Source organism: Engystomops pustulosus, chromosome 7 (assembly GCF_040894005.1).
Source record: "Engystomops pustulosus chromosome 7, aEngPut4.maternal, whole genome shotgun sequence".
Taxonomy (NCBI): Eukaryota; Metazoa; Chordata; class Amphibia; order Anura; family Leptodactylidae; genus Engystomops; species Engystomops pustulosus.
The window spans coordinates 140,332,571-140,359,033 of record NC_092417.1 but is presented as its reverse complement, the minus strand read 5'-3'; the positions used below and the strand labels follow the sequence as shown (position 1 = coordinate 140,359,033).

Below are 26,463 nucleotides of genomic sequence, written 5' to 3'. Positions count from 1 at the left end.
CAGATACTAGGTAGACAACTGAGGTGTGTCCCTTTATCCGCAGTCGTTTTCCACTGCTTTCTTTAAGGGCCCACACGGTACTGGAGTTCTGTTCCATACTTGGCAGCAACTTGTAAAAGGATGAAGCTTTCAGTCATGACAATTAGAAAAGCAAAAACTTTTTGAAAAAGGCATCCACACCGACAAATTTGCAGACGACAATAGCAGCTGGAACTTCGTGGAGAGCTAGAGGTTTGCGGTTCCATAGGTGATTGAGCCGCTTCTTAGCAGAGCAAGAATTGTTACCTGCTCTGCTTTCCATGCATAAGGCAGAATAGATGGATGGAAGACATGCCAGGGATGTCTGGAAATGGTTTGGCATCCCTTAGCATAGGTCCACCTTTCAAGGGTTTTCCATGCATCTTCTTGAGGCATTACTTACTGTAGGAGGCGAGGTATGACCCACTCAGCCCATGACCGATCAGCAAAACTCTGCAGGCACCGACTAGGCACACTTTGTTTGGGAGTTTGTCAAAGGGAACCACGGCGCTCACCAGGGCGAGGTGGCCGAGTGGTTAAGGTGATGGACTGCTAATCCATTGTGCTCTGCATGCATGGGTTCGAATCCCATCCTTGTCGATTTCTTCTGCTTCGTCCAAGCTGAAATCTTTGTTTGCTAATCCTCTTTTTACTGGACAAGCAGTGATTGTCCCCTCCATGGTGGACTTTAACTGTGACCTCTCAAGACGGCTCTTATTAAAGCTAGGAAAGACGCATATTTGTTGTGTGGCATACAAGTTACGTGGCATATCAACGGGTTAAGTCCACTCTTTTTATTTTTCATGCTTGATGGCATCCTCGGCCTTCTCATGAAGATGAAGGCCTCTTTGTCCTTTGCAGCCTTTAGCTGGTACTGATTCTAGATCCCCTGATTGGTCTACCTTAGGACTGTGTGAAAGACAAGTAAGATGTCAGACGTGAGCGAATAACTTTTTTTTGGTTTGCTTCAGAAGCTCAAAAGAGAAGAAAGAAAGGCACTGCTGAGATTCGAACTCAGGATCTCCTGTTTACTAGACAGGCGCTTTAACCAACTAAGCCACAGCGCCTTGTGAGGGCAAAGCTGGCACAGCTGTGCAGCTTAAAAAAAACGCCACTGCTATCGGATGTTTCCAATTCCTGCAACCTTTCATGACCTGATGGGGTGGCTCAAACCTTCATGGTTTTTCTTTTCAGGGCTGGAAAAAGGAAGGTGAGCAGATACTAGGTAGACAACTGAGGTGTGTCCCCTTATCCGCAGTCGTTTTCCACTGCTTTCTTTAAGGGCCCACACGGTACTGGAGTTCTGTTCCATACTTGGCAGCAACTTGTAAAAGGATGAAGCTTTCAGTCATGACAATTAGAAAAGCAAAAACTTTTTGAAAAAGGCATCCACACCGACAAATTTGCAGCAGACAATAGCAGCTGGAACTTCGTGGAGAGCTAGAGGTTTGCGGTTCCATAGGTGATTGAGCCGCTTCTTAGCAGAGCAAGAATTGTTACCTGCTCTGCTTTCCATGCATAAGGCAGAATAGATGGATGGAAGACATGCCAGGGATGTCTGGAAATGGTTTGGCATCCCTTAGCATAGGTCCACCTTTCAAGGGTTTTCCATGCATCTTCTTGAGGCATTACTTACTGTAGGAGGCGAGGTATGACCCACTCAGCCCATGACCGATCAGCAAAACTCTGCAGGCACCGACTAGGCACACTTTGTTTGGGAGTTTGTCAAAGGGAACCACGGCGCTCACCAGGGCGAGGTGGCCGAGTGGTTAAGGCGATGGACTGCTAATCCATTGTGCTCTGCATGCATGGGTTCGAATCCCATCCTCGTCGATTTCTTCTGCTTCGTCCAAGCTGAAATCTTTGTTTGCTAATCCTCTTTTTACTGGACAAGCAGTGATTGTCCCCTCCATGGTGGACTTTAACTGTGACCTCTCAAGACGGCTCTTATTAAAGCTAGGAAAGACGCATATTTGTTGTGTGGCATACAAGTTACGTGGCATATCAACGGGTTAAGTCCACTCTTTTTATTTTTCATGCTTGATGGCATCCTCGGCCTTCTCATGAAGATGAAGGCCTCTTTGTCCTTTGCAGCCTTTAGCTGGTACTGATTCTAGATCCCCTGACTGGTCTACCTTAGGACTGTGTGAAAGACAAGTAAGATGTCAGACGTGAGCGAATAACTTTTTTTTGGTTTGCTTCAGAAGCTCAAAAGAGAAGAAAGAAAGGCACTGCTGAGATTCAAACTCAGGATCTCCTGTTTACTAGACAGGCGCTTTAACCAACTAAGCCACAGCGCCTTGTGAGGGCAAAGCATGCACAGCTGTGCAGCTTAAAAAAAACGCCACTGCTATCGGATGTTTCCAATTCCTGCAACCTTTCATGACCTGATGGGGTGGCTCAAACCTTCATGGTTTTTCTTTTCAGGGCTGGAAAAAGGAAGGTGAGCAGATACTAGGTAGACAACTGAGGTGTGTCCCTTTATCCGCAGTCGTTTTCCACTGCTTTCTTTAAGGGCCCACACGGTACTGGAGTTCTGTTCCATACTTGGCAGCAACTTGTAAAAGGATTAAGCTTTCAGTCATGACAATTAGAAAAGCAAAAACTTTTTGAAAAAGGCATCCACACCGACAAATTTGCAGACGACAATAGCAGCTGGAACTTCGTGGAGAGCTAGAGGTTTGCGGTTCCATAGGTGATTGAGCCGCTTCTTAGCAGAGCAAGAATTGTTACCTGCTCTGCTTTCCATGCATAAGGCAGAATAGATGGATGGAAGACATGCCAGGGATGTCTGGAAATGGTTTGGCATCCCTTAGCATAGGTCCACCTTTCAAGGGTTTTCCATGCATCTTCTTGAGGCATTACTTACTGTAGGAGGCGAGGTATGACCCACTCAGCCCATGACCGATCAGCAAAACTCTGCAGGCACCGACTAGGCACACTTTGTTTGGGAGTTTGTCAAAGGGAACCACGGCGCTCACCAGGGCGAGGTGGCCGAGTGGTTAAGGCGATGGACTGCTAATCCATTGTGCTCTGCATGCATGGGTTCGAATCCCATCCTCGTCGATTTCTTCTGCTTCGTCCAAGCTGAAATCTTTGTTTGCTAATCCTCTTTTTACTGGACAAGCAGTGATTGTCCCCTCCATGGTGGACTTTAACTGTGACCTCTCAAGACGGCTCTTATTAAAGCTAGGAAAGACGCATATTTGTTGTGTGGCATACAAGTTACGTGGCATATCAACGGGTTAAGTCCACTCTTTTTATTTTTCATGCTTGATGGCATCCTCGGCCTTCTCATGAAGATGAAGGCCTCTTTGTCCTTTGCAGCCTTTAGCTGGTACTGATTCTAGATCCCCTGACTGGTCTACCTTAGGACTGTGTGAAAGACAAGTAAGATGTCAGACGTGAGCGAATAACTTTTTTTTGGTTTGCTTCAGAAGCTCAAAAGAGAAGAAAGAAAGGCACTGCTGAGATTCAAACTCAGGATCTCCTGTTTACTAGACAGGCGCTTTAACCAACTAAGCCACAGCGCCTTGTGAGGGCAAAGCATGCACAGCTGTGCAGCTTAAAAAAAACGCCACTGCTATCGGATGTTTCCAATTCCTGCAACCTTTCATGACCTGATGGGGTGGCTCAAACCTTCATGGTTTTTCTTTTCAGGGCTGGAAAAAGGAAGGTGAGCAGATACTAGGTAGACAACTGAGGTGTGTCCCTTTATCCGCAGTCGTTTTCCACTGCTTTCTTTAAGGGCCCACACGGTACTGGAGTTCTGTTCCATACTTGGCAGCAACTTGTAAAAGGATGAAGCTTTCAGTCATGACAATTAGAAAAGCAAAAACTTTTTGAAAAAGGCATCCACACCGACAAATTTGCAGACGACAATAGCAGCTGGAACTTCGTGGAGAGCTAGAGGTTTGCGGTTCCATAGGTGATTGAGCCGCTTCTTAGCAGAGCAAGAATTGTTACCTGCTCTGCTTTCCATGCATAAGGCAGAATAGATGGATGGAAGACATGCCAGGGATGTCTGGAAATGGTTTGGCATCCCTTAGCATAGGTCCACCTTTCAAGGGTTTTCCATCCATCTTCTTGAGGCATTACTTACTGTAGGAGGCGAGGTATGACCCACTCAGCCCATGACCGATCAGCAAAACTCTGCAGGCACCGACTAGGCACACTTTGTTTGGGAGTTTGTCAAAGGGAACCACGGCGCTCACCAGGGCGAGGTGGCCGAGTGGTTAAGGCGATGGACTGCTAATCCATTGTGCTCTGCATGCATGGGTTCGAATCCCATCCTCGTCGATTTCTTCTGCTTCGTCCAAGCTGAAATCTTTGTTTGCTAATCCTCTTTTTACTGGACAAGCAGTGATTGTCCCCTCCATGGTGGACTTTAACTGTGACCTCTCAAGACGGCTCTTATTAAAGCTAGGAAAGACGCATATTTGTTGTGTGGCATACAAGTTACGTGGCATATCAACGGGTTAAGTCCACTCTTTTTATTTTTCATGCTTGATGGCATCCTCGGCCTTCTCATGAAGATGAAGGCCTCTTTGTCCTTTGCAGCCTTTAGCTGGTACTGATTCTAGATCCCCTGATTGGTCTACCTTAGGACTGTGTGAAAGACAAGTAAGATGTCAGACGTGAGCGAATAACTTTTTTTTGGTTTGCTTCAGAAACTCAAAAGAGAAGAAAGAAAGGCACTGCTGAGATTCGAACTCAGGATCTCCTGTTTACTAGACAGGCGCTTTAACCAACTAAGCCACAGCGCCTTGTGAGGGCAAAGCTGGCACAGCTGTGCAGCTTAAAAAAAACGCCACTGCTATCGGATGTTTCCAATTCCTGCAACCTTTCATGACCTGATGGGGTGGCTCAAACCTTCATGGTTTTTCTTTTCAGGGCTGGAAAAAGGAAGGTGAGCAGATACTAGGTAGACAACTGAGGTGTGTCCCTTTATCCGCAGTCGTTTTCCACTGCTTTCTTTAAGGGCCCACACGGTACTGGAGTTCTGTTCCATACTTGGCAGCAACTTGTAAAAGGATGAAGCTTTCAGTCATGACAATTAGAAAAGCAAAAACTTTTTGAAAAAGGCATCCACACCGACAAATTTGCAGACGACAATAGCAGCTGGAACTTCGTGGAGAGCTAGAGGTTTGCGGTTCCATAGGTGATTGAGCCGCTTCTTAGCAGAGCAAGAATTGTTACCTGCTCTGCTTTCCATGCATAAGGCAGAATAGATGGATGGAAGACATGCCAGGGATGTCTGGAAATGGTTTGGCATCCCTTAGCATAGGTCCACCTTTCAAGGGTTTTCCATGCATCTTCTTGAGGCATTACTTACTGTAGGAGGCGAGGTATGACCCACTCAGCCCATGACCGATCAGCAAAACTCTGCAGGCACCGACTAGGCACACTTTGTTTGGGAGTTTGTCAAAGGGAACCACGGCGCTCACCAGGGCGAGGTGGCCGAGTGGTTAAGGTGATGGACTGCTAATCCATTGTGCTCTGCATGCATGGGTTCGAATCCCATCCTCGTCGATTTCTTCTGCTTCGTCCAAGCTGAAATCTTTGTTTGCTAATCCTCTTTTTACTGGACAAGCAGTGATTGTCCCCTCCATGGTGGACTTTAACTGTGACCTCTCAAGACGGCTCTTATTAAAGCTAGGAAAGACGCATATTTGTTGTGTGGCATACAAGTTACGTGGCATATCAACGGGTTAAGTCCACTCTTTTTATTTTTCATGCTTGATGGCATCCTCGGCCTTCTCATGAAGATGAAGGCCTCTTTGTCCTTTGCAGCCTTTAGCTGGTACTGATTCTAGATCCCCTGACTGGTCTACCTTAGGACTGTGTGAAAGACAAGTAAGATGTCAGACGTGAGCGAATAACTTTTTTTTGGTTTGCTTCAGAAGCTCAAAAGAGAAGAAAGAAAGGCACTGCTGAGATTCGAACTCAGGATCTCCTGATTACTAGACAGGCGCTTTAACCAACTAAGCCACAGCGCCTTGTGACGGCAAAGCTGGCACAGCTGTGCAGCTTAAAAAAAAACGCCACTGCTATCGGATGTTTCCAATTCCTGCAACCTTTCATGACCTGATGGGGTGGCTCAAACCTTCATGGTTTTTCTTTTCAGGGCTGCAAAAAGGAAGGTGAGCAGACACTAGGTAGACAACTGAGGTGTGTCCCTTTATCCGCAGTCGTTTTCCACTGCTTTCTTTAAGGGCCCACACGGTACTGGAGTTCTGTTCCATACTTGGCAGCAACTTGTAAAAGGATGAAGCTTTCAGTCATGACAATTAGAAAAGCAAAAACTTTTTGAAAAAGGCATCCACACCGACAAATTTGCAGACGACAATAGCAGCTGGAACTTCGTGGAGAGCTAGAGGTTTGCGGTTCCATAGGTGATTGAGCCGCTTCTTAGCAGAGCAAGAATTGTTACCTGCTCTGCTTTCCATGCATAAGGCAGAATAGATGGATGGAAGACATGCCAGGGATGTCTGGAAATGGTTTGGCATCCCTTAGCATAGGTCCACCTTTCAAGGGTTTTCCATGCATCTTCTTGAGGCATTACTTACTGTAGGAGGCGAGGTATGACCCACTCAACCCATGACCGATCAGCAAAACTCTGCAGGCACCGACTAGGCACACTTTGTTTGGGAGTTTGGCAAAGGGAACCACGGCGCTCACCAGGGCGAGGTGGCCGAGTGGTTAAGGCGATGGACTGCTAATCCATTGTGCTCTGCATGCATGGGTTCGAATCCCATCCTCGTCGATTTCTTCTGCTTCGTCCAAGCTGAAATCTTTGTTTGCTAATCCTCTTTTTACTGGACAAGCAGTGATTGTCCCCTCCATGGTGGACTTTAACTGTGACCTCTCAAGACGGCTCTTATTAAAGCTAGGAAAGACGCATATTTGTTGTGTGGCATACAAGTTACGTGGCATATCAACGGGTTAAGTCCACTCTTTTTATTTTTCATGCTTGATGGCATCCTCGGCCTTCTCATGAAGATGAAGGCCTCTTTGTCCTTTGCAGCCTTTAGCTGGTACTGATTCTAGATCCCCTGACTGGTCTACCTTAGGACTGTGTGAAAGACAAGTAAGATGTCAGACGTGAGCGAATAACTTTTTTTTGGTTTGCTTCAGAAGCTCAAAAGAGAAGAAAGAAAGGCACTGCTGAGATTCGAACTCAGGATCTCCTGTTTACTAGACAGGCGCTTTAACCAACTAAGCCACAGCGCCTTGTGAGGGCAAAGCTGGCACAGCTGTGCAGCTTAAAAAAAAACGCCACTGCTATCGGATGTTTCCAATTCCTGCAACCTTTCATGACCTGATGGGGTGGCTCAAACCTTCATGGTTTTTCTTTTCAGGGCTGCAAAAAGGAAGGTGAGCAGATACTAGGTAGACAACTGAGGTGTGTCCCTTTATCCGCAGTCGTTTTCCACTGCTTTCTTTAAGGGCCCACACGGTACTGGAGTTCTGTTCCATACTTGGCAGCAACTTGTAAAAGGATGAAGCTTTCAGTCATGACAATTAGAAAAGCAAAAACTTTTTGAAAAAGGCATCCACACCGACAAATTTGCAGACGACAATAGCAGCTGGAACTTCGTGGAGAGCTAGAGGTTTGCGGTTCCATAGGTGATTGAGCCGCTTCTTAGCAGAGCAAGAATTGTTACCTGCTCTGCTTTCCATGCATAAGGCAGAATAGATGGATGGAAGACATGCCAGGGATGTCTGGAAATGGTTTGGCATCCCTTAGCATAGGTCCACCTTTCAAGGGTTTTCCATGCATCTTCTTGAGGCATTACTTACTGTAGGAGGCGAGGTATGACCCACTCAGCCCATGACCGATCAGCAAAACTCTGCAGGCACCGACTAGGCACACTTTGTTTGGGAGTTTGTCAAAGGGAACCACGGCGCTCACCAGGGCGAGGTGGCCGAGTGGTTAAGCCGATGGACTGCTAATCCATTGTGCTCTGCATGCATGGGTTCGAATCCCATCCTCGTCGATTTCTTCTGCTTCGTCCAAGCTGAAATCTTTGTTTGCTAATCCTCTTTTTACTGGACAAGCAGTGATTGTCCCCTCCATGGTGGACTTTAACTGTGACCTCTCAAGACGGCTCTTATTAAAGCTAGGAAAGACGCATATTTGTTGTGTGGCATACAAGTTACGTGGCATATCAACGGGTTAAGTCCACTCTTTTTATTTTTCATGCTTGATGGCATCCTCGGCCTTCTCATGAAGATGAAGGCCTCTTTGTCCTTTGCAGCCTTTAGCTGGTACTGATTCTAGATCCCCTGACTGGTCTACCTTAGGACTGTGTGAAAGACAAGTAAGATGTCAGACGTGAGCGAATAACTTTTTTTTGGTTTGCTTCAGAAGCTCAAAAGAGAAGAAAGAAAGGCACTGCTGAGATTCGAACTCAGGATCTCCTGTTTACTAGACAGGCGCTTTAATCAACTAAGCCACAGCGCCTTGTGAGGGCAAAGCTGGCACAGCTGTGCAGCTTAAAAAAAACGCCACTGCTATCGGATGTTTCCAATTCCTGCAACCTTTCATGACCTGATGGGGTGGCTCAAACCTTCATGGTTTTTCTTTTCAGGGCTGCAAAAAGGAAGGTGAGCAGATACTAGGTAGACAACTGAGGTGTGTCCCTTTATCCGCAGTCGTTTTCCACTGCTTTCTTTAAGGGCCCACACGGTACTGGAGTTCTGTTCCATACTTGGCAGCAACTTGTAAAAGGATGAAGCTTTCAGTCATGACAATTAGAAAAGCAAAAACTTTTTGAAAAAGGCATCCACACCGACAAATTTGCAGACGACAATAGCAGCTGGAACTTCGTGGAGAGCTAGAGGTTTGCGGTTCCATAGGTGATTGAGCCGCTTCTTAGCAGAGCAAGAATTGTTACCTGCTCTGCTTTCCATGCATAAGGCAGAATAGATGGATGGAAGACATGCCAGGGATGTCTGGAAATGGTTTGGCATCCCTTAGCATAGGTCCACCTTTCAAGGGTTTTCCATGCATCTTCTTGAGGCATTACTTACTGTAGGAGGCGAGGTATGACCCACTCAGCCCATGACCGATCAGCAAAACTCTGCAGGCACCGACTAGGCACACTTTGTTTGGGAGTTTGTCAAAGGGAACCACGGCGCTCACCAGGGCGAGGTGGCCGAGTGGTTAAGCCGATGGACTGCTAATCCATTGTGCTCTGCATGCATGGGTTCGAATCCCATCCTCGTCGATTTCTTCTGCTTCGTCCAAGCTGAAATCTTTGTTTGCTAATCCTCTTTTTACTGGACAAGCAGTGATTGTCCCCTCCATGGTGGACTTTAACTGTGACCTCTCAAGACGGCTCTTATTAAAGCTAGGAAAGACGCATATTTGTTGTGTGGCATACAAGTTACGTGGCATATCAACGGGTTAAGTCCACTCTTTTTATTTTTCATGCTTGATGGCATCCTCGGCCTTCTCATGAAGATGAAGGCCTCTTTGTCCTTTGCAGCCTTTAGCTGGTACTGATTCTAGATCCCCTGACTGGTCTACCTTAGGACTGTGTGAAAGACAAGTAAGATGTCAGACGTGAGCGAATAACTTTTTTTTGGTTTGCTTCAGAAGCTCAAAAGAGAAGAAAGAAAGGCACTGCTGAGATTCGAATTAAGGATCTCCTGTTTACTAGACAGGCGCTTTAACCAACTAAGCCACAGCGCCTTGTGAGGGCAAAGCTGGCACAGCTGTGCAGCTTAAAAAAAACGCCACTGCTATCGGATGTTTCCAATTCCTGCAACCTTTCATGACCTGATGGGGTGGCTCAAACCTTCATGGTTTTTCTTTTCAGGGCTGCAAAAAGGAAGGTGAGCAGATACTAGGTAGACAACTGAGGTGTGTCCCTTTATCCGCAGTCGTTTTCCACTGCTTTCTTTAAGGGCCCACACGGTACTGGAGTTCTGTTCCATACTTGGCAGCAACTTGTAAAAGGATGAAGCTTTCAGTCATGACAATTAGAAAAGCAAAAACTTTTTGAAAAAGGCATCCACACCGACAAATTTGCAGACGACAATAGCAGCTGGAACTTCGTGGAGAGCTAGAGGTTTGCGGTTCCATAGGTGATTGAGCCGCTTCTTAGCAGAGCAAGAATTGTTACCTGCTCTGCTTTCCATGCATAAGGCAGAATAGATGGATGGAAGACATGCCAGGGATGTCTGGAAATGGTTTGGCATCCCTTAGCATAGGTCCACCTTTCAAGGGTTTTCCATGCATCTTCTTGAGGCATTACTTACTGTAGGAGGCGAGGTATGACCCACTCAGCCCATGACCGATCAGCAAAACTCTGCAGGCACCGACTAGGCACACTTTGTTTGGGAGTTTGTCAAAGGGAACCACGGCGCTCACCAGGGCGAGGTGGCCGAGTGGTTAAGGCGATGGACTGCTAATCCATTGTGCTCTGCATGCATGGGTTCGAATCCCATCCTCGTCGATTTCTTCTGCTTCGTCCAAGCTGAAATCTTTGTTTGCTAATCCTCTTTTTACTGGACAAGCAGTGATTGTCCCCTCCATGGTGGACTTTAACTGTGACCTCTCAAGACGGCTCTTATTAAAGCTAGGAAAGACGCATATTTGTTGTGTGGCATACAAGTTACGTGGCATATCAACGGGTTAAGTCCACTCTTTTTATTTTTCATGCTTGATGGCATCCTCGGCCTTCTCATGAAGATGAAGGCCTCTTTGTCCTTTGCAGCCTTTAGCTGGTACTGATTCTAGATCCCCTGACTGGTCTACCTTAGGACTGTGTGAAAGACAAGTAAGATGTCAGACGTGAGCGAATAACTTTTTTTTGGTTTGCTTCAGAAGCTCAAAAGAGAAGAAAGAAAGGCACTGCTGAGATTCGAACTCAGGATCTCCTGTTTACTAGACAGGCGCTTTAACCAACTAAGCCACAGCGCCTTGTGAGGGCAAAGCTGGCACAGCTGTGCAGCTTAAAAAAAACGCCACTGCTATCGGATGTTTCCAATTCCTGCAACCTTTCATGACCTGATGGGGTGGCTCAAACCTTCATGGTTTTTCTTTTCAGGGCTGGAAAAAGGAAGGTGAGCAGATACTAGGTAGACAACTGAGGTGTGTCCCTTTATCCGCAGTCGTTTTCCACTGCTTTCTTTAAGGGCCCACACGGTACTGGAGTTCTGTTCCATACTTGGCAGCAACTTGTAAAAGGATGAAGCTTTCAGTCATGACAATTAGAAAAGCAAAAACTTTTTGAAAAAGGCATCCACACCGACAAATTTGCAGACGACAATAGCAGCTGGAACTTCGTGGAGAGCTAGAGGTTTGCGGTTCCATAGGTGATTGAGCCGCTTCTTAGCAGAGCAAGAATTGTTACCTGCTCTGCTTTCCATGCATAAGGCAGAATAGATGGATGGAAGACATGCCAGGGATGTCTGGAAATGGTTTGGCATCCCTTAGCATAGGTCCACCTTTCAAGGGTTTTCCATGCATCTTCTTGAGGCATTACTTACTGTAGGAGGCGAGGTATGACCCACTCAGCCCATGACCGATCAGCAAAACTCTGCAGGCACCGACTAGGCACACTTTGTTTGGGAGTTTGTCAAAGGGAACCACGGCGCTCACCAGGGCGAGGTGGCCGAGTGGTTAAGGCGATGGACTGCTAATCCATTGTGCTCTGCATGCATGGGTTCGAATCCCATCCTCGTCAATTTCTTCTGCTTCGTCCAAGCTGAAATCTTTGTTTGCTAATCCTCTTTTTACTGGACAAGCAGTGATTGTCCCCTCCATGGTGGACTTTAACTGTGACCTCTCAAGACGGCTCTTATTAAAGCTAGGAAAGACGCATATTTGTTGTGTGGCATACAAGTTACGTGGCATATCAACGGGTTAAGTCCACTCTTTTTATTTTTCATGCTTGATGGCATCCTCGGCCTTCTCATGAAGATGAAGGCCTCTTTGTCCTTTGCAGCCTTTAGCTGGTACTGATTCTAGATCCCCTGACTGGTCTACCTTAGGACTGTGTGAAAGACAAGTAAGATGTCAGACGTGAGCGAATAACTTTTTTTTGGTTTGCTTCAGAAGCTCAAAAGAGAAGAATGAAAGGCACTGCTGAGATTCGAACTCAGGATCTCCTGTTTACTAGACAGGCGCTTTAACCAACTAAGCCACAGCGCCTTGTGAGGGCAAAGCTGGCACAGCTGTGCAGCTTAAAAAAAACGCCACTGCTATCGGATGTTTCCAATTCCTGCAACCTTTCATGACCTGATGGGGTGGCTCAAACCTTCATGGTTTTTCTTTTCAGGGCTGGAAAAAGGAAGGTGAGCAGATACTAGGTAGACAACTGAGGTGTGTCCCTTTATCCGCAGTCGTTTTCCACTGCTTTCTTTAAGGGCCCACACGGTACTGGAGTTCTGTTCCATACTTGGCAGCAACTTGTAAAAGGATGAAGCTTTCAGTCATGACAATTAGAAAAGCAAAAACTTTTTGAAAAAGGCATCCACACCGACAAATTTGCAGACGACAATAGCAGCTGGAACTTCGTGGAGAGCTAGAGGTTTGCGGTTCCATAGGTGATTGAGCCGCTTCTTAGCAGAGCAAGAATTGTTACCTGCTCTGCTTTCCATGCATAAGGCAGAATAGATGGATGGAAGACATGCCAGGGATGTCTGGAAATGGTTTGGCATCCCTTAGCATAGGTCCACCTTTCAAGGGTTTTCCATGCATCTTCTTGAGGCATTACTTACTGTAGGAGGCGAGGTATGACCCACTCAGCCCATGACCGATCAGCAAAACTCTGCAGGCACCGACTAGGCACACTTTGTTTGGGAGTTTGTCAAAGGGAACCACGGCGCTCACCAGGGCGAGGTGGCCGAGTGGTTAAGGCGATGGACTGCTAATCCATTGTGCTCTGCATGCATGGGTTCGAATCCCATCCTCGTCAATTTCTTCTGCTTCGTCCAAGCTGAAATCTTTGTTTGCTAATCCTCTTTTTACTGGACAAGCAGTGATTGTCCCCTCCATGGTGGACTTTAACTGTGACCTCTCAAGACGGCTCTTATTAAAGCTAGGAAAGACGCATATTTGTTGTGTGGCATCCAAGTTACGTGGCATATCAACGGGTTAAGTCCACTCTTTTTATTTTTCATGCTTGATGGCATCCTCGGCCTTCTCATGAAGATGAAGGCCTCTTTGTCCTTTGCAGCCTTTAGCTGGTACTGATTCTAGATCCCCTGACTGGTCTACCTTAGGACTGTGTGAAAGACAAGTAAGATGTCAGACGTGAGCGAATAACTTTTTTTTGGTTTGCTTCAGAAGCTCAAAAGAGAAGAAAGAAAGGCACTGCTGAGATTCGAACTCAGGATCTCCTGTTTACTAGACAGGCGCTTTAACCAACTAAGCCACAGCGCCTTGTGAGGGCAAAGCTGGCACAGCTGTGCAGCTTAAAAAAAACGCCACTGCTATCGGATGTTTCCAATTCCTGCAACCTTTCATGACCTGATGGGGTGGCTCAAACCTTCATGGTTTTTCTTTTCAGGGCTGCAAAAAGGAAGGTGAGCAGATACTAGGTAGACAACTGAGGTGTGTCCCTTTATCCGCAGTCGTTTTCCACTGCTTTCTTTAAGGGCCCACACGGTACTGGAGTTCTGTTCCATACTTGGCAGCAACTTGTAAAAGGATGAAGCTTTCAGTCATGACAATTAGAAAAGCAAAAACTTTTTGAAAAAGGCATCCACACCGACAAATTTGCAGACGACAATAGCAGCTGGAACTTCGTGGAGAGCTAGAGGTTTGCGGTTCCATAGGTGATTGAGCCGCTTCTTAGCAGAGCAAGAATTGTTACCTGCTCTGCTTTCCATGCATAAGGCAGAATAGATGGATGGAAGACATGCCAGGGATGTCTGGAAATGGTTTGGCATCCCTTAGCATAGGTCCACCTTTCAAGGGTTTTCCATGCATCTTCTTGAGGCATTACTTACTGTAGGAGGCGAGGTATGACCCACTCAGCCCATGACCGATCAGCAAAACTCTGCAGGCACCGACTAGGCACACTTTGTTTGGGAGTTTGTCAAAGGGAACCACGACGCTCACCAGGGCGAGGTGGCCGAGTGGTTAAGGCGATGGACTGCTAATCCATTGTGCTCTGCATGCATGGGTTCGAATCCCATCCTCGTCGATTTCTTCTGCTTCGTCCAAGCTGAAATCTTTGTTTGCTAATCCTCTTTTTACTGGACAAGCAGTGATTGTCCCCTCCATGGTGGACTTTAACTGTGACCTCTCAAGACGGCTCTTATTAAAGCTAGGAAAGACGCATATTTGTTGTGTGGCATACAAGTTACGTGGCATATCAACGGGTTAAGTCCACTCTTTTTATTTTTCATGCTTGATGGCATCCTCGGCCTTCTCATGAAGATGAAGGCCTCTTTGTCCTTTGCAGCCTTTAGCTGGTACTGATTCTAGATCCCCTGACTGGTCTACCTTAGGACTGTGTGAAAGACAAGTAAGATGTCAGACGTGAGCGAATAACTTTTTTTTGGTTTGCTTCAGAAGCTCAAAAGAGAAGAAAGAAAGGCACTGCTGAGATTCGAACTCAGGATCTCCTGTTTACTAGACAGGCGCTTTAACCAACTAAGCCACAGCGCCTTGTGAGGGCAAAGCTGGCACAGCTGTGCAGCTTAAAAAAAACGCCACTGCTATCGGATGTTTCCAATTCCTGCAACCTTTCATGACCTGATGGGGTGGCTCAAACCTTCATGGTTTTTCTTTTCAGGGCTGCAAAAAGGAAGGTGAGCAGATACTAGGTAGACAACTGAGGTGTGTCCCTTTATCCGCAGTCGTTTTCCACTGCTTTCTTTAAGGGCCCACACGGTACTGGAGTTCTGTTCCATACTTGGCAGCAACTTGTAAAAGGATGAAGCTTTCAGTCATGACAATTAGAAAAGCAAAAACTTTTTGAAAAAGGCATCCACACCGACAAATTTGCAGACGACAATAGCAGCTGGAACTTCGTGGAGAGCTAGAGGTTTGCGGTTCCATAGGTGATTGAGCTGCTTCTTAGCAGAGCAAGAATTGTTACCTGCTCTGCTTTCCATGCATAAGGCAGAATAGATGGATGGAAGACATGCCAGGGATGTCTGGAAATGGTTTGGCATCCCTTAGCATAGGTCCACCTTTCAAGGGTTTTCCATGCATCTTCTTGAGGCATTACTTACTGTAGGAGGCGAGGTATGACCCACTCAGCCCATGACCGATCAGCAAAACTCTGCAGGCACCGACTAGGCACACTTTGTTTGGGAGTTTGTCAAAGGGAACCATGGCGCTCACCAGGGCGAGGTGGCCGAGTGGTTAAGGTGATGGACTGCTAATCCATTGTGCTCTGCATGCATGGGTTCGAATCCCATCCTCGTCGATTTCTTCTGCTTCGTCCAAGCTGAAATCTTTGTTTGCTAATCCTCTTTTTACTGGACAAGCAGTGATTGTCCCCTCCATGGTGGACTTTAACTGTGACCTCTCAAGACGGCTCTTATTAAAGCTAGGAAAGACGCATATTTGTTGTGTGGCATACAAGTTACGTGGCATATCAACGGGTTAAGTCCACTCTTTTTATTTTTCATGCTTGATGGCATCCTCGGCCTTCTCATGAAGATGAAGGCCTCTTTGTCCTTTGCAGCCTTTAGCTGGTACTGATTCTAGATCCCCTGACTGGTCTACCTTAGGACTGTGTGAAAGACAAGTAAGATGTCAGACGTGAGCGAATAACTTTTTTTTGGTTTGCTTCAGAAGCTCAAAAGAGAAGAAAGAAAGGCACTGCTGAGATTCGAACTCAGGATCTCCTGTTTACTAGACAGGCGCTTTAACCAACTAAGCCACAGCGCCTTGTGAGGGCAAAGCTGGCACAGCTGTGCAGCTTAAAAAAAAACGCCACTGCTATCGGATGTTTCCAATTCCTGCAACCTTTCATGACCTGATGGGGTGGCTCAAACCTTCATGGTTTTTCTTTTCAGGGCTGCAAAAAGGAAGGTGAGCAGATACTAGGTAGACAACTGAGGTGTGTCCCTTTATCCGCAGTCGTTTTCCACTGCTTTCTTTAAGGGCCCACACGGTACTGGAGTTCTGTTCCATACTTGGCAGCAACTTGTAAAAGGATGAAGCTTTCAGTCATGACAATTAGAAAAGCAAAAACTTTTTGAAAAAGGCATCCACACCGACAAATTTGCAGACGACAATAGCAGCTGGAACTTCGTGGAGAGCTAGAGGTTTGCGGTTCCATAGGTGATTGAGCCGCTTCTTAGCAGAGCAAGAATTGTTACCTGCTCTGCTTTCCATGCATAAGGCAGAATAGATGGATGGAAGACATGCCAGGGATGTCTGGAAATGGTTTGGCATCCCTTAGCATAGGTCCACCTTTCAAGGGTTTTCCATGCATCTTCTTGAGGCATTACTTACTGTAGGAGGCGAGGTATGACCCACTCAACCCATGACCGATCAGCAAAACTCTGCAGGCACCGACTAGGCACACTTTGTTTGGGAGTTTGGCAAAGGGAACCACGGCGCTCACCAGGGCGAGGTGGCCGAGTGGTTAAGGCGATGGACTGCTAATCCATTGTGCTCTGCATGCATGGGTTTGAATCCCATCCTCGTCGATTTCTTCTGCTTCGTCCAAGCTGAAATCTTTGTTTGCTAATCCTCTTTTTACTGGACAAGCAGTGATTGTCCCCTCCATGGTGGACTTTAACTGTGACCTCTCAAGACGGCTCTTATTAAAGCTAGGAAAGACGCATATTTGTTGTGTGGCATACAAGTTACGTGGCATATCAACGGGTTAAGTCCACTCTTTTTATTTTTCATGCTTGATGGCATCCTCGGCCTTCTCATGAAGATGAAGGCCTCTTTGTCCTTTGCAGCCTTTAGCTGGTACTGATTCTAGATCCCCTGACTGGTCTACCTTAGGACTGTGTGAAAGACAAGTAAGATGTCAGACGTGAGCGAATAACTTTTTTTTGGTTTGCTTCAGAAGCTCAAAAGAGAAGAAAGAAAGGCACTGCTGAGATTCGAACTCAGGATCTCCTGTTTACTAGACAGGCGCTTTAACCAACTAAGCCACAGCGCCTTGTGAGGGCAAAGCTGGCACAGCTGTGCAGCTTAAAAAAAAACGCCACTGCTATCGGATGTTTCCAATTCCTGCAACCTTTCATGACCTGATGGGGTGGCTCAAACCTTCATGGTTTTTCTTTTCAGGGCTGCAAAAAGGAAGGTGAGCAGATACTAGGTAGACAACTGAGGTGTGTCCCTTTATCCGCAGTCGTTTTCCACTGCTTTCTTTAAGGGCCCACACGGTACTGGAGTTCTGTTCCATACTTGGCAGCAACTTGTAAAAGGATGAAGCTTTCAGTCATGACAATTAGAAAAGCAAAAACTTTTTGAAAAAGGCATCCACACCGACAAATTTGCAGACGACAATAGCAGCTGGAACTTCGTGGAGAGCTAGAGGTTTGCGGTTCCATAGGTGATTGAGCCGCTTCTTAGCAGAGCAAGAATTGTTACCTGCTCTGCTTTCCATGCATAAGGCAGAATAGATGGATGGAAGACATGCCAGGGATGTCTGGAAATGGTTTGGCATCCCTTAGCATAGGTCCACCTTTCAAGGGTTTTCCATGCATCTTCTTGAGGCATTACTTACTGTAGGAGGCGAGGTATGACCCACTCAGCCCATGACCGATCAGCAAAACTCTGCAGGCACCGACTAGGCACACTTTGTTTGGGAGTTTGTCAAAGGGAACCACGGCGCTCACCAGGGCGAGGTGGCCGAGTGGTTAAGGCGATGGACTGCTAATCCATTGTGCTCTGCATGCATGGGTTCGAATCCCATCCTCGTCGATTTCTTCTGCTTCGTCCAAGCTGAAATCTTTGTTTGCTAATCCTCTTTTTACTGGACAAGCAGTGATTGTCCCCTCCATGGTGGACTTTAACTGTGACCTCTCAAGACGGCTCTTATTAAAGCTAGGAAAGACGCATATTTGTTGTGTGGCATACAAGTTACGTGGCTTATCAACGGGTTAAGTCCACTCTTTTTATTTTTCATGCTTGATGGCATCCTCGGCCTTCTCATGAAGATGAAGGCCTCTTTGTCCTTTGCAGCCTTTAGCTGGTACTGATTCTAGATCCCCTGACTGGTCTACCTTAGGACTGTGTGAAAGACAAGTAAGATGTCAGACGTGAGCGAATAACTTTTTTTTGGTTTGCTTCAGAAGCTCAAAAGAGAAGAAAGAAAGGCACTGCTGAGATTCGAACTCAGGATCTCCTGTTTACTAGACAGGCGCTTTAACCAACTAAGCCACAGCGCCTTGTGAGGGCAAAGCTGGCACAGCTGTGCAGCTTAAAAAAAAACGCCACTGCTATCGGATGTTTCCAATTCCTGCAACCTTTCATGACCTGATGGGGTGGCTCAAACCTTCATGGTTTTTCTTTTCAGGGCTGCAAAAAGGAAGGTGAGCAGATACTAGGTAGACAACTGAGGTGTGTCCCTTTATCCGCAGTCGTTTTCCACTGCTTTCTTTAAGGGCCCACACGGTACTGGAGTTCTGTTCCATACTTGGCAGCAACTTGTAAAAGGATGAAGCTTTCAGTCATGACAATTAGAAAAGCAAAAACTTTTTGAAAAAGGCATCCACACCGACAAATTTGCAGACGACAATAGCAGCTGGAACTTCGTGGAGAGCTAGAGGTTTGCGGTTCCATAGGTGATTGAGCCGCTTCTTAGCAGAGCAAGAATTGTTACCTGCTCTGCTTTCCATGCATAAGGCAGAATAGATGGATGGAAGACATGCCAGGGATGTCTGGAAATGGTTTGGCATCCCTTAGCATAGGTCCACCTTTCAAGGGTTTTCCATGCATCTTCTTGAGGCATTACTTACTGTAGGAGGCGAGGTATGACCCACTCAGCCCATGACCGATCAGCAAAACTCTGCAGGCACCGACTAGGCACACTTTGTTTGGGAGTTTGTCAAAGGGAACAACAGCGCTCACCAGGGCGAGGTGGCCGAGTGGTTAAGCCGATGGACTGCTAATCCATTGTGCTCTGCATGCATGGGTTCGAATCCCATCCTCGTCGATTTCTTCTGCTTCGTCCAAGCTGAAATCTTTGTTTGCTAATCCTCTTTTTACTGGACAAGCAGTGATTGTCCCCTCCATGGTGGACTTTAACTGTGACCTCTCAAGACGGCTCTTATTAAAGCTAGGAAAGACGCATATTTGTTGTGTGGCATACAAGTTACGTGGAATATCAACGGGTTAAGTCCACTCTTTTTATTTTTCATGCTTGATGGCATCCTCGGCCTTCTCATGAAGATGAAGGCCTCTTTGTCCTTTGCAGCCTTTAGCTGGTACTGATTCTAGATCCCCTGACTGGTCTACCTTAGGACTGTGTGAAAGACAAGTAAGATGTCAGACGTGAGCGAATAACTTTTTTTTGGTTTGCTTCAGAAGCTCAAAAGAGAAGAAAGAAAGGCACTGCTGAGATTCGAACTCAGGATCTCCTGTTTACTAGACAGGCGCTTTAACCAACTAAGCCACAGCGCCTTGTGAGGGCAAAGCTGGCACAGCTGTGCAGCTTAAAAAAAACGCCACTGCTATCGGATGTTTCCAATTCCTGCAACCTTTCATGACCTGATGGGGTGGCTCAAACCTTCATGGTTTTTCTTTTCAGGGCTGCAAAAAGGAAGGTGAGCAGATACTAGGTAGACAACTGAGGTGTGTCCCTTTATCCGCAGTCGTTTTCCACTGCTTTCTTTAAGGGCCCACACGGTACTGGAGTTCTGTTCCATACTTGGCAGCAACTTGTAAAAGGATGAAGCTTTCAGTCATGACAATTAGAAAAGCAAAAACTTTTTGAAAAAGGCATCCACACCGACAAATTTGCAGACGACAATAGCAGCTGGAACTTCGTGGAGAGCTAGAGGTTTGCGGTTCCATAGGTGATTGAGCCGCTTCTTAGCAGAGCAAGAATTGTTACCTGCTCTGCTTTCCATGCATAAGGCAGAATAGATGGATGGAAGACATGCCAGGGATGTCTGGAAATGGTTTGGCATCCCTTAGCATAGGTCCACCTTTCAAGGGTTTTCCATGCATCTTCTTGAGGCATTACTTACTGTAGGAGGCGAGGTATGACCCACTCAGCCCATGACCGATCAGCAAAACTCTGCAGGCACCGACTAGGCACACTTTGTTTGGGAGTTTGTCAAAGGGAACCACGGCGCTCACCAGGGCGAGGTGGCCGAGTGGTTAAGCCGATGGACTGCTAATCCATTGTGCTCTGCATGCATGGGTTCGAATCCCATCCTCGTCGATTTCTTCTGCTAATCTTTGTTTGCTAATCCTCTTTTTACTGGACAAGCAGTGATTGTCCCCTCCATGGTGGACTTTAACTGTGACCTCTCAAGACGGCTCTTATTAAAGCTAGGAAAGACGCATATTTGTTGTGTGGCATACAAGTTACGTGGCATATCAACGGGTTAAGTCCACTCTTTTTATTTTTCATGCTTGATGGCATCCTCGGCCTTCTCATGAAGATGAAGGCCTCTTTGTCCTTTGCAGCCTTTAGCTGGTACTGATTCTAGATCCCCTGACTGGTCTACCTTAGGACTGTGTGAAAGACAAGTAAGATGTCAGACGTGAGCGAATAACTTTTTTTTGGTTTGCTTCAGAAGCTCAAAAGAGAAGAAAGAAAGGCACTGCTGAGATTCGAACTCAGGATCTCCTGTTTACTAGACAGGCGCTTTAATCAACTAAGCCACAGCGCCTTGTGAGGGCAAAGCTGGCACAGCTGTGCAGCTTAAAAAAAACGCCACTGCTATCGGATGTTTCCAATTCCTGCAACCTTTCATGACCTGATGGGGTGGCTCAAACCTTCATGGTTTTTCTTTTCAGGGCTGCAAAAAGGAAGGTGAGCAGATACTAGGTAGACAACTGAGGTGTGTCCCTTTATCCGCAGTCGTTTTCCACTGCTTTCTTTAAGGGCCCACACGGTACTGGAGTTCTGTTCCATACTTGGCAGCAACTTGTAAAAGGATGAAGCTTTCAGTCATGACAATTAGAAAAGCAAAAACTTTTTGAAAAAGGCATCCACACCGACAAATTTGCAGACGACAATAGCAGCTGGAACTTCGTGGAGAGCTAGAGGTTTGCGGTTCCATAGGTGATTGAGCCGCTTCTTAGCAGAGCAAGAATTGTTACCTGCTCTGCTTTCCATGCATAAGGCAGAATAGATGGATGGAAGACATGCCAGGGATGTCTGGAAATGGTTTGGCATCCCTTAGCATAGGTCCACCTTTCAAGGGTTTTCCATGCATCTTCTTGAGGCATTACTTACTGTAGGAGGCGAGGTATGACCCACTCAGCCCATGACCGATCAGCAAAACTCTGCAGGCACCGACTAGGCACACTTTGTTTGGGAGTTTGTCAAAGGGAACCACGGCGCTCACCAGGGCGAGGTGGCCGAGTGGTTAAGCCGATGGACTGCTAATCCATTGTGCTCTGCATGCATGGGTTCGAATCCCATCCTCGTCGATTTCTTCTGCTTCGTCCAAGCTGAAATCTTTGTTTGCTAATCCTCTTTTTACTGGACAAGCAGTGATTGTCCCCTCCATGGTGGACTTTAACTGTGACCTCTCAAGACGGCTCTTATTAAAGCTAGGAAAGACGCATATTTGTTGTGTGGCATACAAGTTACGTGGCATATCAACGGGTTAAGTCCACTCTTTTTATTTTTCATGCTTGATGGCATCCTCGGCCTTCTCATGAAGATGAAGGCCTCTTTGTCCTTTGCAGCCTTTAGCTGGTACTGATTCTAGATCCCCTGACTGGTCTACCTTAGGACTGTGTGAAAGACAAGTAAGATGTCAGACGTGAGCGAATAACTTTTTTTTGGTTTGCTTCAGAAGCTCAAAAGAGAAGAAAGAAAGGCACTGCTGAGATTCGAACTCAGGATCTCCTGTTTACTAGACAGGCGCTTTAACCAACTAAGCCACAGCGCCTTGTGAGGGCAAAGCTGGCACAGCTGTGCAGCTTAAAAAAAACGCCACTGCTATCGGATGTTTCCAATTCCTGCAACCTTTCATGACCTGATGGGGTGGCTCAAACCTTCATGGTTTTTCTTTTCAGGGCTGGAAAAAGGAAGGTGAGCAGATACTAGGTAGACAACTGAGGTGTGTCCCTTTATCCGCAGTCGTTTTCCACTGCTTTCTTTAAGGGCCCACACGGTACTGGAGTTCTGTTCCATACTTGGCAGCAACTTGTAAAAGGATGAAGCTTTCAGTCATGACAATTAGAAAAGCAAAAACTTTTTGAAAAAGGCATCCACACCGACAAATTTGCAGACGACAATAGCAGCTGGAACTTCGTGGAGAGCTAGAGGTTTGCGGTTCCATAGGTGATTGAGCCGCTTCTTAGCAGAGCAAGAATTGTTACCTGCTCTGCTTTCCATGCATAAGGCAGAATAGATGGATGGAAGACATGCCAGGGATGTCTGGAAATGGTTTGGCATCCCTTAGCATAGGTCCACCTTTCAAGGGTTTTCCATGCATCTTCTTGAGGCATTACTTACTGTAGGAGGCGAGGTATGACCCACTCAGCCCATGACCGATCAGCAAAACTCTGCAGGCACCGACTAGGCACACTTTGTTTGGGAGTTTGTCAAAGGGAACCACGGCGCTCACCAGGGCGAGGTGGCCGAGTGGTTAAGGCGATGGACTGCTAATCCATTGTGCTCTGCATGCATGGGTTCGAATCCCATCCTCGTCAATTTCTTCTGCTTCGTCCAAGCTGAAATCTTTGTTTGCTAATCCTCTTTTTACTGGACAAGCAGTGATTGTCCCCTCCATGGTGGACTTTAACTGTGACCTCTCAAGACGGCTCTTATTAAAGCTAGGAAAGACGCATATTTGTTGTGTGGCATACAAGTTACGTGGCATATCAACGGGTTAAGTCCACTCTTTTTATTTTTCATGCTTGATGGCATCCTCGGCCTTCTCATGAAGATGAAGGCCTCTTTGTCCTTTGCAGCCTTTAGCTGGTACTGATTCTAGATCCCCTGACTGGTCTACCTTAGGACTGTGTGAAAGACAAGTAAGATGTCAGACGTGAGCGAATAACTTTTTTTTGGTTTGCTTCAGAAGCTCAAAAGAGAAGAATGAAAGGCACTGCTGAGATTCGAACTCAGGATCTCCTGTTTACTAGACAGGCGCTTTAACCAACTAAGCCACAGCGCCTTGTGAGGGCAAAGCTGGCACAGCTGTGCAGCTTAAAAAAAACGCCACTGCTATCGGATGTTTCCAATTCCTGCAACCTTTCATGACCTGATGGGGTGGCTCAAACCTTCATGGTTTTTCTTTTCAGGGCTGGAAAAAGGAAGGTGAGCAGATACTAGGTAGACAACTGAGGTGTGTCCCTTTATCCGCAGTCGTTTTCCACTGCTTTCTTTAAGGGCCCACACGGTACTGGAGTTCTGTTCCATACTTGGCAGCAACTTGTAAAAGGATGAAGCTTTCAGTCATGACAATTAGAAAAGCAAAAACTTTTTGAAAAAGGCATCCACACCGACAAATTTGCAGACGACAATAGCAGCTGGAACTTCGTGGAGAGCTAGAGGTTTGCGGTTCCATAGGTGATTGAGCCGCTTCTTAGCAGAGCAAGAATTGTTACCTGCTCTGCTTTCCATGCATAAGGCAGAATAGATGGATGGAAGACATGCCAGGGATGTCTGGAAATGGTTTGGCATCCCTTAGCATAGGTCCACCTTTCAAGGGTTTTCCATGCATCTTCTTGAGGCATTACTTACTGTAGGAGGCGAGGTATGACCCACTCAGCCCATGACCGATCAGCAAAACTCTGCAGGCACCGACTAGGCACACTTTGTTTGGGAGTTTGTCAAAGGGAACCACGGCGCTCACCAGGGCGAGGTGGCCGAGTGGTTAAGGCGATGGACTGCTAATCCATTGTGCTCTGCATGCATGGGTTCGAATCCCATCCTCGTCAATTTCTTCTGCTTCGTCCAAGCTGAAATCTTTGTTTGCTAATCCTCTTTTTACTGGACAAGCAGTGATTGTCCCCTCCATGGTGGACTTTAACTGTGACCTCTCAAGACGGCTCTTATTAAAGCTAGGAAAGACGCATATTTGTTGTGTGGCATCCAAGTTACGTGGCATATCAACGGGTTAAGTCCACTCTTTTTATTTTTCATGCTTGATGGCATCCTCGGCCTTCTCATGAAGATGAAGGCCTCTTTGTCCTTTGCAGCCTTTAGCTGGTACTGATTCTAGATCCCCTGACTGGTCTACCTTAGGACTGTGTGAAAGACAAGTAAGATGTCAGACGTGAGCGAATAACTTTTTTTTGGTTTGCTTCAGAAGCTCAAAAGAGAAGAAAGAAAGGCACTGCTGAGATTCGAACTCAGGATCTCCTGTTTACTAGACAGGCGCTTTAACCAACTAAGCCACAGCGCCTTGTGAGGGCAAAGCTGGCACAGCTGTGCAGCTTAAAAAAAACGCCACTGCTATCGGATGTTTCCAATTCCTGCAACCTTTCATGACCTGATGGGGTGGCTCAAACCTTCATGGTTTTTCTTTTCAGGGCTGCAAAAAGGAAGGTGAGCAGATACTAGGTAGACAACTGAGGTGTGTCCCTTTATCCGCAGTCGTTTTCCACTGCTTTCTTTAAGGGCCCACACGGTACTGGAGTTCTGTTCCATACTTGGCAGCAACTTGTAAAAGGATGAAGCTTTCAGTCATGACAATTAGAAAAGCAAAAACTTTTTGAAAAAGGCATCCACACCGACAAATTTGCAGACGACAATAGCAGCTGGAACTTCGTGGAGAGCTAGAGGTTTGCGGTTCCATAGGTGATTGAGCCGCTTCTTAGCAGAGCAAGAATTGTTACCTGCTCTGCTTTCCATGCATAAGGCAGAATAGATGGATGGAAGACATGCCAGGGATGTCTGGAAATGGTTTGGCATCCCTTAGCATAGGTCCACCTTTCAAGGGTTTTCCATGCATCTTCTTGAGGCATTACTTACTGTAGGAGGCGAGGTATGACCCACTCAGCCCATGACCGATCAGCAAAACTCTGCAGGCACCGACTAGGCACACTTTGTTTGGGAGTTTGTCAAAGGGAACCACGACGCTCACCAGGGCGAGGTGGCCGAGTGGTTAAGGCGATGGACTGCTAATCCATTGTGCTCTGCATGCATGGGTTCGAATCCCATCCTCGTCGATTTCTTCTGCTTCGTCCAAGCTGAAATCTTTGTTTGCTAATCCTCTTTTTACTGGACAAGCAGTGATTGTCCCCTCCATGGTGGACTTTAACTGTGACCTCTCAAGACGGCTCTTATTAAAGCTAGGAAAGACGCATATTTGTTGTGTGGCATACAAGTTACGTGGCATATCAACGGGTTAAGTCCACTCTTTTTATTTTTCATGCTTGATGGCATCCTCGGCCTTCTCATGAAGATGAAGGCCTCTTTGTCCTTTGCAGCCTTTAGCTGGTACTGATTCTAGATCCCCTGACTGGTCTACCTTAGGACTGTGTGAAAGACAAGTAAGATGTCAGACGTGAGCGAATAACTTTTTTTTGGTTTGCTTCAGAAGCTCAAAAGAGAAGAAAGAAAGGCACTGCTGAGATTCGAACTCAGGATCTCCTGTTTACTAGACAGGCGCTTTAACCAACTAAGCCACAGCGCCTTGTGAGGGCAAAGCTGGCACAGCTGTGCAGCTTAAAAAAAACGCCACTGCTATCGGATGTTTCCAATTCCTGCAACCTTTCATGACCTGATGGGGTGGCTCAAACCTTCATGGTTTTTCTTTTCAGGGCTGCAAAAAGGAAGGTGAGCAGATACTAGGTAGACAACTGAGGTGTGTCCCTTTATCCGCAGTCGTTTTCCACTGCTTTCTTTAAGGGCCCACACGGTACTGGAGTTCTGTTCCATACTTGGCAGCAACTTGTAAAAGGATGAAGCTTTCAGTCATGACAATTAGAAAAGCAAAAACTTTTTGAAAAAGGCATCCACACCGACAAATTTGCAGACGACAATAGCAGCTGGAACTTCGTGGAGAGCTAGAGGTTTGCGGTTCCATAGGTGATTGAGCTGCTTCTTAGCAGAGCAAGAATTGTTACCTGCTCTGCTTTCCATGCATAAGGCAGAATAGATGGATGGAAGACATGCCAGGGATGTCTGGAAATGGTTTGGCATCCCTTAGCATAGGTCCACCTTTCAAGGGTTTTCCATGCATCTTCTTGAGGCATTACTTACTGTAGGAGGCGAGGTATGACCCACTCAGCCCATGACCGATCAGCAAAACTCTGCAGGCACCGACTAGGCACACTTTGTTTGGGAGTTTGTCAAAGGGAACCATGGCGCTCACCAGGGCGAGGTGGCCGAGTGGTTAAGGTGATGGACTGCTAATCCA

The 26,463-nt window shown here is 46.6% G+C and overlaps 28 non-coding genes across 28 annotated transcripts; 12 read left to right on the top strand and 16 right to left on the bottom strand.

Moving 5' to 3' along the window:
• Nucleotides 1–1,011: 1,011 nt before the first annotated feature.
• On the bottom strand, nucleotides 1,012–1,085 carry TRNAT-AGU (transfer RNA threonine (anticodon AGU)). Its single transcript has one exon. It is a non-coding gene; the product is annotated as a tRNA-Thr (tRNA).
• A 684-nt stretch (nucleotides 1,086–1,769) lies between these two features.
• TRNAS-GCU (transfer RNA serine (anticodon GCU)) lies at nucleotides 1,770–1,851 on the top strand. The gene has a single exon. It is a non-coding gene; the product is annotated as a tRNA-Ser (tRNA).
• Nucleotides 1,852–3,002: 1,151 nt separating this feature from the next.
• TRNAS-GCU (transfer RNA serine (anticodon GCU)) lies at nucleotides 3,003–3,084 on the top strand. The gene has a single exon. It is a non-coding gene; the product is annotated as a tRNA-Ser (tRNA).
• A 1,151-nt stretch (nucleotides 3,085–4,235) lies between these two features.
• Nucleotides 4,236–4,317, top strand: TRNAS-GCU (transfer RNA serine (anticodon GCU)). Its single transcript has one exon. It is a non-coding gene; the product is annotated as a tRNA-Ser (tRNA).
• A 393-nt stretch (nucleotides 4,318–4,710) lies between these two features.
• On the bottom strand, nucleotides 4,711–4,784 carry TRNAT-AGU (transfer RNA threonine (anticodon AGU)). The gene has a single exon. It is a non-coding gene; the product is annotated as a tRNA-Thr (tRNA).
• Nucleotides 4,785–5,943: 1,159 nt separating this feature from the next.
• Nucleotides 5,944–6,017, bottom strand: TRNAT-AGU (transfer RNA threonine (anticodon AGU)). The gene has a single exon. It is a non-coding gene; the product is annotated as a tRNA-Thr (tRNA).
• A 685-nt stretch (nucleotides 6,018–6,702) lies between these two features.
• On the top strand, nucleotides 6,703–6,784 carry TRNAS-GCU (transfer RNA serine (anticodon GCU)). The gene has a single exon. It is a non-coding gene; the product is annotated as a tRNA-Ser (tRNA).
• Nucleotides 6,785–7,177: 393 nt separating this feature from the next.
• TRNAT-AGU (transfer RNA threonine (anticodon AGU)) lies at nucleotides 7,178–7,251 on the bottom strand. Its single transcript has one exon. It is a non-coding gene; the product is annotated as a tRNA-Thr (tRNA).
• Nucleotides 7,252–10,402: 3,151 nt separating this feature from the next.
• TRNAS-GCU (transfer RNA serine (anticodon GCU)) lies at nucleotides 10,403–10,484 on the top strand. Its single transcript has one exon. It is a non-coding gene; the product is annotated as a tRNA-Ser (tRNA).
• Nucleotides 10,485–10,877: 393 nt separating this feature from the next.
• Nucleotides 10,878–10,951, bottom strand: TRNAT-AGU (transfer RNA threonine (anticodon AGU)). Its single transcript has one exon. It is a non-coding gene; the product is annotated as a tRNA-Thr (tRNA).
• Nucleotides 10,952–11,635: 684 nt separating this feature from the next.
• Nucleotides 11,636–11,717, top strand: TRNAS-GCU (transfer RNA serine (anticodon GCU)). The gene has a single exon. It is a non-coding gene; the product is annotated as a tRNA-Ser (tRNA).
• A 393-nt stretch (nucleotides 11,718–12,110) lies between these two features.
• Nucleotides 12,111–12,184, bottom strand: TRNAT-AGU (transfer RNA threonine (anticodon AGU)). Its single transcript has one exon. It is a non-coding gene; the product is annotated as a tRNA-Thr (tRNA).
• Nucleotides 12,185–12,868: 684 nt separating this feature from the next.
• TRNAS-GCU (transfer RNA serine (anticodon GCU)) lies at nucleotides 12,869–12,950 on the top strand. Its single transcript has one exon. It is a non-coding gene; the product is annotated as a tRNA-Ser (tRNA).
• A 393-nt stretch (nucleotides 12,951–13,343) lies between these two features.
• On the bottom strand, nucleotides 13,344–13,417 carry TRNAT-AGU (transfer RNA threonine (anticodon AGU)). Its single transcript has one exon. It is a non-coding gene; the product is annotated as a tRNA-Thr (tRNA).
• Nucleotides 13,418–14,101: 684 nt separating this feature from the next.
• On the top strand, nucleotides 14,102–14,183 carry TRNAS-GCU (transfer RNA serine (anticodon GCU)). Its single transcript has one exon. It is a non-coding gene; the product is annotated as a tRNA-Ser (tRNA).
• A 393-nt stretch (nucleotides 14,184–14,576) lies between these two features.
• On the bottom strand, nucleotides 14,577–14,650 carry TRNAT-AGU (transfer RNA threonine (anticodon AGU)). Its single transcript has one exon. It is a non-coding gene; the product is annotated as a tRNA-Thr (tRNA).
• Nucleotides 14,651–15,809: 1,159 nt separating this feature from the next.
• TRNAT-AGU (transfer RNA threonine (anticodon AGU)) lies at nucleotides 15,810–15,883 on the bottom strand. Its single transcript has one exon. It is a non-coding gene; the product is annotated as a tRNA-Thr (tRNA).
• Nucleotides 15,884–17,043: 1,160 nt separating this feature from the next.
• TRNAT-AGU (transfer RNA threonine (anticodon AGU)) lies at nucleotides 17,044–17,117 on the bottom strand. The gene has a single exon. It is a non-coding gene; the product is annotated as a tRNA-Thr (tRNA).
• Nucleotides 17,118–17,802: 685 nt separating this feature from the next.
• Nucleotides 17,803–17,884, top strand: TRNAS-GCU (transfer RNA serine (anticodon GCU)). The gene has a single exon. It is a non-coding gene; the product is annotated as a tRNA-Ser (tRNA).
• Nucleotides 17,885–18,277: 393 nt separating this feature from the next.
• TRNAT-AGU (transfer RNA threonine (anticodon AGU)) lies at nucleotides 18,278–18,351 on the bottom strand. The gene has a single exon. It is a non-coding gene; the product is annotated as a tRNA-Thr (tRNA).
• A 1,160-nt stretch (nucleotides 18,352–19,511) lies between these two features.
• Nucleotides 19,512–19,585, bottom strand: TRNAT-AGU (transfer RNA threonine (anticodon AGU)). Its single transcript has one exon. It is a non-coding gene; the product is annotated as a tRNA-Thr (tRNA).
• A 2,379-nt stretch (nucleotides 19,586–21,964) lies between these two features.
• Nucleotides 21,965–22,038, bottom strand: TRNAT-AGU (transfer RNA threonine (anticodon AGU)). The gene has a single exon. It is a non-coding gene; the product is annotated as a tRNA-Thr (tRNA).
• A 684-nt stretch (nucleotides 22,039–22,722) lies between these two features.
• On the top strand, nucleotides 22,723–22,804 carry TRNAS-GCU (transfer RNA serine (anticodon GCU)). Its single transcript has one exon. It is a non-coding gene; the product is annotated as a tRNA-Ser (tRNA).
• Nucleotides 22,805–23,197: 393 nt separating this feature from the next.
• Nucleotides 23,198–23,271, bottom strand: TRNAT-AGU (transfer RNA threonine (anticodon AGU)). The gene has a single exon. It is a non-coding gene; the product is annotated as a tRNA-Thr (tRNA).
• A 684-nt stretch (nucleotides 23,272–23,955) lies between these two features.
• Nucleotides 23,956–24,037, top strand: TRNAS-GCU (transfer RNA serine (anticodon GCU)). Its single transcript has one exon. It is a non-coding gene; the product is annotated as a tRNA-Ser (tRNA).
• Nucleotides 24,038–24,430: 393 nt separating this feature from the next.
• Nucleotides 24,431–24,504, bottom strand: TRNAT-AGU (transfer RNA threonine (anticodon AGU)). Its single transcript has one exon. It is a non-coding gene; the product is annotated as a tRNA-Thr (tRNA).
• Nucleotides 24,505–25,188: 684 nt separating this feature from the next.
• Nucleotides 25,189–25,270, top strand: TRNAS-GCU (transfer RNA serine (anticodon GCU)). Its single transcript has one exon. It is a non-coding gene; the product is annotated as a tRNA-Ser (tRNA).
• A 393-nt stretch (nucleotides 25,271–25,663) lies between these two features.
• Nucleotides 25,664–25,737, bottom strand: TRNAT-AGU (transfer RNA threonine (anticodon AGU)). The gene has a single exon. It is a non-coding gene; the product is annotated as a tRNA-Thr (tRNA).
• Nucleotides 25,738–26,463: the final 726 nt, after the last annotated feature.